At 53.0% G+C, this 9,173-nt stretch overlaps 1 long non-coding RNA gene across 1 annotated transcript; it reads left to right on the top strand.

The window, feature by feature from the left end:
• The first annotated feature begins 565 nt into the window (after window positions 1-565).
• Window positions 566-4,879, top strand: LOC147838009 (uncharacterized). Its single transcript, XR_015525481.1, has 2 exons — window positions 566-708; window positions 3,189-4,879. It is a non-coding gene; the product is annotated as an uncharacterized LOC147838009 (long non-coding RNA).
• The last annotated feature ends 4,294 nt before the right edge of the window (window positions 4,880-9,173 follow it).

Genomic DNA, 9,173 nt, shown 5'->3' with positions numbered 1-9,173 from the left:
GTCTGTAGCCCATAGGTGGAGGGCAAGGGGGTACCCTAGGGCCTTTAACGCAAGTCCAGGGAGAGAGGTGGACCCCTGTGTAGCTTGCTGGGGTCAGAAGCCCCTCGATGGAGGGCCATGGGGCACCCTGGGGCCTATATTGCAAGTCTAGGGAGATAATTGGACCCCTGGGTAGTTTGCTGGGGTCTTAGGCCCCTAGGTGGAGGGCCAGGGGGCACCCTGGGGCCTCTACTGCAAGTCCAGGAAGAGAGGTTGAGAGAACATTTTGTCCTCTTTTTAGTGTGCTTGCAGCTACGTGCAGAAGTGCTTGTGGTTTTGTGTATATGTGTGTATATGTCAGAAATATGAGGCCATGGTCTGGTTTCAGTCTTGCAGGTGTTAGAAATATGAGACCATGGTCTGGTTTCATTTCGCAGCTTCACCCACGCTGGAAAATTCCACTATGCTCAGATATGAAATATGCTGATTCATGTTAAGACAAAATGCTGTATGACTAGCCCATATTTGGAGTGCCTTTCTGCTATCAGCCCCTGTGTATAAATATCCCTGTCCATCCTGTGTTGTCAGGCTTGCAGAATAAACCATTCTAACTACAGTTTGGTCTCTTCTCATGTCTCCGGGTCGACCTGCTGAACTTTGCTGAATCTGGTGCCTAATATAGGGGAAATCTTACAGATCTGGGGGCTCGTCCGGGATACATCTGATCAGGTAAGAGAATTTTTATTCACACTGCCTGTTCCGGTGTATCTCAGGGGATTGTGTAAGACTTGTGTTGTTGTACCCGATTAAATTTGGGTTCCACAAGCAGCTGACGTCTGTGTTACTGGCACAGAGTATCCTGTCACTTACTTATGCGGTAGTAAGTTGCGCAGAAGGATTTGTGTTGTCGTACCCGATTAAATTTGGGTTCCACAAATCAGGGAAATTTATTAATTCGACACTTGTTATCCTGTCAAGTTTACTTCAAACAGTAAATTGCACAGAAGGATTTGTGTTGTCGTACCCAATTAAATTTGGGTTCCACAAATCAGGGGTTTAATAAATTTTAGTAAATAAGTATTACGCACCAGCTTCAGCAATATGGGACAAGGATATCCAAAACCAGAACCCAGTGAGAGTCCAAAGCAATGGATGGATAGATGTGGGTGGGGGTTTTACACTGAACCCTGGCTGTCCAATTTAGCTGGGTGGACAGAGGGACAATCTCAAATGGAGAGACTTTCCTAGGGAAGGAACATTTGACCCAGGTTTCCTTCAGTTAGCTTACAAATTGATATGGGGATCCAGAATGGAATGACCAATATATGATGAATGGATATGACACATGGTATAAAATGAGTTCTATATGGAGGGATAAAAAAAGGCATTTTTACACCCAAAACTGTTTTGAAATCTGTCCCCAAACCTAAAAGCAGAAGTAATACTGCCCTTACGGCAGATAAGAGAGGCTCTCTTGCAGCTGCTAAAACCACCATGACGTCACCACCCCCTTATACGGGGCCTTCGCAATCTATTTCATGCTCTGTCAGTGTTCCTCCTACAGTCCTACAGTGCCTTCTATTTATCCGTCTCTGACAGAAATGATTAAAACTAAACCAGACCCCTCCGACAGCACGGAGGGCACTACTTCAGCTTCTAATGTGGCTGCTGTATGGGTTGCTAAACCACGAGGGATAGAGATAATTCCGCCCTCACCCTCTGTTCTGAAGGATCTCATATCTCTTTTACCAGAAGTGGACAAACCACTGCAATTTGTAGACATGCTGTTGCGCAGCTCGCGTCACTGCCAACTAATTGGGGCAGATTATCGATTTATCCTTTAAACCAAAATGGGTTCGTCCTATGACAATGAAGAAATAACAACAAAAATACCTGCTCTTGATCCCAAGCTTGATATAGTACAAACAGAAACTGTTAAGGAAGAAACAGATGAGGGTAAAAAGACACGCACTCGTATAAAAACACGCCTCGCGTGGAAAGATGATCAGGAGGAGCTCCTGACACATCTAAAACAGCAGCTTACTAAATACTTAGTACCATACTTACAGGTCTGAATGTGACGCCACGACTGATCCTAATGGAATAATGCTAGATGGCAAAGGCCGTTTATGCCTGCCATCATTCTGTGCACCTTTTCTCGTCCGCGAGTTTCACGGTGTTACACACCGCGGCCGAAGAGGGGTAATAGACACAATGAGTTCATTTTTATGCATTAATAATTTACAACATCATGTTAATAACACCTTAGATAGATGTCTGATATGTGCGCAAAATAATATCACTAAACCTCAAGCTAAACATCAACAATTGCCCCTTCCTGAAACACTTTTTCAGGAATGGCAGGTAGATTTCACACATCTGCCAAAGAGGGGTCCTAATAAATATCTACTGGTTTTTGTGGACAAATTTTCAAAATGGGTTGAAGCCTTCCCATGCAGTAAGGAAGATGCTAATACAGTTGTCAGATGTTTGACAAGAGAAATCATTCCAAGATATGGTATACCATGTGCCATAGACTCAGATAAGGGAACCTCATTTACTGCGAAAGTAATACAAAATCTAGCTAAAGAACTCCAAATTAATTGGCAGCTACATATTCCCTACCATCCACAATCATCTGGTATAGTAGAACGAACTAATAGGACTATTAAGGACAAATTAAGAAAGGCTATGTAACATGCAGGGCATTCAAATTGGCTCGCCTTGCTACCTGTCGTTTTGGCAGACATGAGGATGTCTCCTCACAAAAGTCTTCACGGTCTCTCTCCTTATGAGACTGTGATGGGACGACCCTTTCCCTCACCATGGAGGCAAAGGGGTACCACACTGGGTGACGGTTCTCTGGATATCCATATGAGTGAATGTGCACAACAGCTACTAACAACATTGCATGCATACTGGACTAATATACATTCTGGTTCAGCCCCGATGCCGGTAGACCCAACACACCCCTTTAAGGTTGGTGACAGAGTAATGATTAGACAGTTCAATAAAATGAGCACAGAACTGGGGGACCCCAAATATGGCCCCCCGACGGATGTCGTGGCTGTAACCAGAACCGCCGTTTTAACCTCCTCTTCTCCACAGTGGATCCATGCAACCAGGATAAAACGAGCACCTATTGAATAATAAAAATGTATAAGTTTTGTACTATGATAATCTGTCTGCAGACTCTCTTTGTTTTACAGATACTTTGGGGGCCCCCACATCAGCTAGCACCTCCACGCAGCATAACTACTAGAAGGATAAGCATGAAGTGGCTATGGACATTGGGACTGTTTCTCTTTCTTGTTGCTCAAGCTAATGCAGCCAGGCTGAAACGCTGGACACATGATCATGAATTTGGATGGGCAGAGGATGGGGCTGACAATCCAATTGAAATAATATGTGGTATCAATATGTAAATGAGTTTTAGCTAGGTCATATAATGTATCTGGTTGTTATGTATGTTCTGTTATGCCTCATTCAGCCAAGCAAACCCCTCTTTATGCCAAACCCATGAATAAGACCTCTGCTAAATGTTTTGCCAGTTTTGCAGGATCAGGGTACCAGGACCCATATATAATTGTCGATGACTACGATCCATACCGGATTGGCATTAGAAATGGTACATGTGATGCTCTATTTTGGGTAAAATTTGGCCATGCTAAACCCTCACCTATTAGCCACAAGGTTTTTATTAACCATTCTATTACACACCCTGTGTGTTATAACCAGACCATGGGCTCTCATTTCATGGGAAGCACTGTTAACTGTCAACAAATTGCCTCCTCGGGAGAAGGGGCCCCAGTTTATGTGTCAGGACCCTCAAACGGCACTTATGTGGTCCAGGGTGGGTGGTGATTGTGTGGAAAAAACGCCTACATGTCATTACCGGCCAACTGGACGGGGCAGTGTGCCCCTGTGCATGTGACTGATCACACTTTTATTGTGACAGCCCAGGTCCTGTCAGCGCAGCAAAGAGTTAAACGCAGTGTCCCTGAAATGAAGCCCCATGACTCTGCATGGGGTACTGACGTGCCAGAGGATTTCAAATTATGGACCACTGGTAACAAAATGGTATTGGCTCTATTTCCGCAAATAGGTGTGGGAAAAGCTCTACTAAGAATTGAGACCCTGGACTATCGCATGGGCCTATTTCTGAATGCCTCAAAAATAATTAATGAGGCCCAGAATAAGGAGCTGGGTAATCTACGTACCATGGTTTTGCAAAATAGAATGGCTCTTGATCTTTTAACAGCATCCCAGGGGGGGGTATGTAAATGAGTACTGCTATGTCTACTCTCCAAGGGTTAAAAACTGCCATGACTTCAGATTATGTTCCCGACACAACTTGGGGTTGGATGATGGGTCTGTTCGGCTGGGTGACTCCTTTCCTTACTATGAAAATTCCTGTATGTATTATTTTCCTTCTTATTTGTTGCTGTGGCCCCTTTCTTTTACAATGTTTGATGAATCGTGTTTATGCTACCATGGATAGTATGGTGGGCCAAAACTATAAACTAATGCGTTAGGCCTTCGGCCTAAAAGAGGGGACTGAGAGAACATTTTGTCCTCTTTTTAGTGTGCTTGCAGCTACGTGCAGAAGTGCTTGTGGTTTTGTGTATATGTGTGTATATGTCAGAAATATGAGGCCATGGTCTGGTTTCAGTCTTGCAGGTGTTAGAAATATGAGACCATGGTCTGGTTTCATTTCGCAGCTTCACCCACGCTGGAAAATTCCACTATGCTCAGATATGAAATATGCTGATTCATGTTAAGACAAAATGCTGTATGACTAGCCCATATTTGGAGTGCCTTTCTGCTATCAGCCCCTGTGTATAAATATCCCTGTCCATCCTGTGTTGTCAGGCTTGCAGAATAAACCATTCTAACTACAGTTTGGTCTCTTCTCATGTCTCCGGGTCGACCTGCTGAACTTTGCTGAATCTGGTGCCTAATATAGGGGAAATCTTATAGAGGTGGACCCCTGGGTAGCTTGCTGGGGTCCTAGGCCCCTAGGTGGAGGGCCAGGGGGCACCCTGGGGCATATACTTCAAGTCAAGGGAGAGAGGTGGACCCCTGGGTAGCTTGATGGGATCTTAGGCCCCTAGTTGGAGGGCCAGGGGTCACCCTGGGGCCTATACTGCAAGTCCAAGGAGAGATGTGGACCCCTGGGTAGCTTGCTGGGGTCAGAGGCCCCTAGGTGGAGGGCCAGGGGGCACCCTGCGGCCTCTACTGCAAGTCCAGGGAGAGTTGTGGACCCCTGGGTAGCTTGCTGGGGTCTTAAGCCCCTAGGTGGAGGGCCAGTGGGCACTCTGGGGCCTATACTTCAAGTTAAGGGAGAAAGGCGGACCCCTGGGAAGCTTTCTGGGATCAGAGGCCCCTAGGTGGAGGGCAAGGGGGCACCCTGGGGCCTCTACTGCAAGTCCAGGGAGAGAGGTGGACCCCTGGGTAGCTTGCTGGGGTCAGAGGCCCCTAGGTGTAGGGCCAGGAGGTACCCTAGGGCCTCTACTGCAAGTCCAGGGAGAAAGGTGGACCCCTGGGTAGCTTGCTGGGGTTAGAGGCCCCTAGGTGGAGGTCCAGGGGGCACCCTGGGGCCTCTACTGCAAGTCCAGGGAGAGACGTGGACCCCTGGGAAGCTTGCTGGGGTCCTAGGCCCCTAGGTGGAGGGCCAGGGGGCACCCTGGGGCCTATACTTCAAGTCAAGAGAGAGAGGTGGACCCCTGGGTAGCTTGCTGGGGTCTTAGGCACTTAGGTGGAGGGCCAGGGGGCACCCTGGGGCCTATACTGCAAGTCCAGGGAGAGAGGTGGAAACCTGGGTAGCTTGCTAGGGTCAGAGGCCCCTAGGTGGAGGGCCAGGGGGATCCCTGGGGCCTCTACTGCAAGTCCAGGGAGAGTTGTTGACCCCTGGGTAGCTTGCTGGGGTCTTAGGCCCCTAGGTGGAGGGCCAGTGGGCAGCCTGGTGCCTATACTTCAAGTCCAGGGAGAAAGGTAGACCACTGGGTAGCTTGCTGGGGTCAGAGGCCCCTGGGTGGAGGGCAAGGGGTTACCCTGGTTCCTATAGTGCAAGTTCAGGGAGAGAGGTGGACCCCTGGGTGGCTTTTTGGGGTCTTAGGCCCCTAGGTGGAGGGCCAGGGGGCACCCTGGGGCCTATACTGCAAGTCCAAGGAGAGTTGTGGACCCCTGGGTAGCTTGCTGGGGTCAGAGGCCCATGGGTGGAGGGCAAGGGGGCAGGCTGGGGCCTATACTGCAAGTCCAGGGAGAGAGGTGGACCCCTGGGTAGCTTGCTGGGGAATAAAGCCCCTAGGTGGAGGGCCAGGAGGTACCCTAGGGCCTCTACTGCAAGTCCAGGGAGAGAGGTGGACCCCTAGGTAGCTAGCTTGTGTCAGAGGCCCTTAGGTGGAGGGCCAGGGGGCACCCTGGGGCTTCTAGTGCAAGTCCAGGGATAGTTGTGGACCCCTTGGTAGATTCCTAGGGTCTGAGGACCCTAGGTGGAGGGCCAGGTGGCAACCTTGGACCTCTACTGCAAGTCTAGGGAGAGTTGTGGACCCCTGGGTAGCTTGCTGGGGTCAGAGGCCCCTTGGTGGAGGGCCAGCGGGCACCCTGGGGCCTCTACTGCAAGTCCAGGGAGAGAAGTGGGCCCCTGGGTAGCTTGCTGGGGTCAGAGGCCCCTAGGTGAAGGGCAATGGGGCTTTCTGGGGCCTCTAGTGCAAGTCCATTGAGAGAGGTGGACCCCTGGGTAGTTAGCTGGGGTCGTAGGCCCCTAGGTGGAATGCCAGGGGGCACCCTGGGGCCTCTACTGCAAGTCCAGGGAGAGTTGTGGACCCCTTGGTAGCTTGCTGGGGTCAGAGGCCCCTAGGGGGAGGACCAGGGGGCACCCTGGGGCCTCAACTGCAAGTCCAGGAAGAGTTGTGGACCCCTTCGTAGCTTGCTGGGGTCAGAGGCCCCTAGGGGGAGGGCCAGGGGGCACCCTGGGGCCTATACTGCAAGTCCAGGGAGAGAGGTGGACCCCTGGGGAGCTTTCTAGTGTCAGCCGCCCCTAGGTGGAGGGCCTGGGGGCACCCTGGGGCCTCTACTGCCAGTCCAGGGAGAGAGGTGGACCCCCTGGGTAGGTTGCTGGGGTCTTAGGCCCCTAGGTGGAGGGCCAGGGGGCACCCTGGGGCCTCTACTGCAAGTCCAGGGAGAGAGGTGGACCCCTGGGGAGCTTTCTTGTGTCAGCCGCCCCTAGGTGGAGGGCCTGGGGGCACCCTGGGGCCTCTACTGCCAGTCCAGGGAGAGAGGTGGACCCCCGGGGTAGCTTGCTGGGGTCCGAGGCCCCTAGGTGCAGGGCAAGGGGGTACCCTGGGGCCTCTACTGCAAGTCCAGGGAGAGTTGTGGACCCCTGGGTAGCTTGCTGGGGTCAGAGGCCCCTGGGTGGAGGGCAAGGGGGCACCCTGGTTCCTATAGTGCAAGTTCAGGGAGAGAGGTGGACCCCTGGGTGGCTTTCAGCGGTCTTAGGCCCCTAGGTGGAGGGCCAGGGGGCACCCTGGGGCCTATACTGCAAGTCCAAGGAGAGATGTGGACCCCTATGTAGCTTGCTGGGGTCAGAGGCCCCTAGGTGGAGGGCAAGGGGGCACCCTGTGGCCTCTACTGCAAGTCCAGGGAAAGTTGTGAACCCCTGGGTAGCTTGCTGGGGTCAGAGGCCCATGGGTGTAGGGCAAGGGGGCACACTGGGGCCTATAATGCAAGTCCAGGGAGAGAGGTGGACCCCTGGGTAGCTAGCTGGGGAATAAAGCCCCTAGGTGGACGGCCAGGTGACACCCTTGGGCCTCTACTGCAAGTCTAGGGAGAGTTGTGGACCCCTGGGTAGCTTGCTGGGGTCAAAGGCCCCTTGGTGGAGGGCCAGCGGGCACCCTGGGGCCTCTACTGCAAGTCCAGGGAGAGTTGTGGACCCCTTGGTAGCTTGCTGGGTTCAGAGGCCCCTAGGGGGAGGGCCAGGGGGCACCCTGGGGCCTATACTGCCAGTCCAGGGAGAGAGGTGGACCCCTGGGTAGCTTACTGGGGTCAAAGGCCCCTAGGTGGAGTGCCAGTGGGCACCCTGGGGCCTCTATTGCAAGTCCAGGGAGAGAGGTGGACCCCTGGGTAGCTTCCTGGGGTAAGAGGCCCCTAAGTGGAGGGCCAGGGGGCACCCTGGGGCCTATACTGCAAGTCCAGGGAGAGGGGTGGATCCCTGAGTAGCTTGATGAGGTCTTAAGCCCATAGGTGGAGGGCAAGAAGGTACCCTAGGGCCTTTAACGCAAGTCCAGGAAGAGAGGTGGACCCCTGTGTAGCTTGCTGGGGTCAGAGGCCCTTGGGTGGAGGGCCAGGGGGCACCCTGGGGCCTCTACTGCAAGTCCAGGGAGAGTTGTGGACCCCTGGGTAGCTTGCTGGGGTCAGAAGCCCCTAGGTGGAAGGCCAGCGGGCACCCTGGGGCCTCTACTGCAAGTCCAGGGAGAGAAGTGGGCCCCTGTGTAGCTTGCTGGGGTCAGAGGCCCTTGGGTGGAGGGCCAGGGGGCACCCTGGGGCCTCTAGTGCATGTCCAGGGATAGTTGTGGACCCCTTGGTAGATTCCTAGGGTCTGAGGCCCCTAGGTGGAGGGCAAGGGGGCTTCCTGGGGCCTCTACTGCAAGTCCATTGAGAGAGGTGGACCCCTCGGTAACTTGCTGGGGTCGTAGGCCCCTAGGTGCAATGCCAGGGGGCACCCTGGGGCCTCTACTGCAAGTCCAGGAAGAGTTGTGGACCCCTTGGTAGCTTGCTGGGGTCAGAGGCCCCTAGGTGGAGGGCCAGGGGGCACCCTGGGGCCTATACTGCAAGTCCAAGGAGAGATGTGGACCCCTATGTAGCTTGCTGTGGTCAGAGGCCCCTAGGTGGAGGGCCAGGGGGCACCCTGTGGCCTCTACTGCAAGTCCAGGGAAAGTTGTGGACCCCTGGGTAGCTTGCTGGGGAATAAAGCCCCTAGGTGGAGGGCCAGGGGGTACCATAGGGTCTCTACTGCAAGTCCAGGGAGAGAGGTGGACCCCTGGGTAGCTAGCTGGGGTCAGAGGCCCTTAGGTGGAGGGCCAGGGGTCCAGGGATAGTTGTGGACCCCTTGGTAGAAAACTAGGGTCTGAGGACCCTAGGTGGAGGGCCAGGTGGCACCCTTGGGCCTCTACTGCAAGTCTAGGGAGAGTTGT

Source organism: Danio rerio, chromosome 24, assembly GCF_052040795.2.
Source record: "Danio rerio strain M-AB ecotype USA chromosome 24, GRCz13ab, whole genome shotgun sequence".
NCBI classification, from domain to species: Eukaryota; Metazoa; Chordata; class Actinopteri; order Cypriniformes; family Danionidae; genus Danio; species Danio rerio.
The sequence above is the reverse complement of the archived record's forward strand: the minus strand, read 5'-3'. Positions and strand labels throughout refer to the sequence as shown.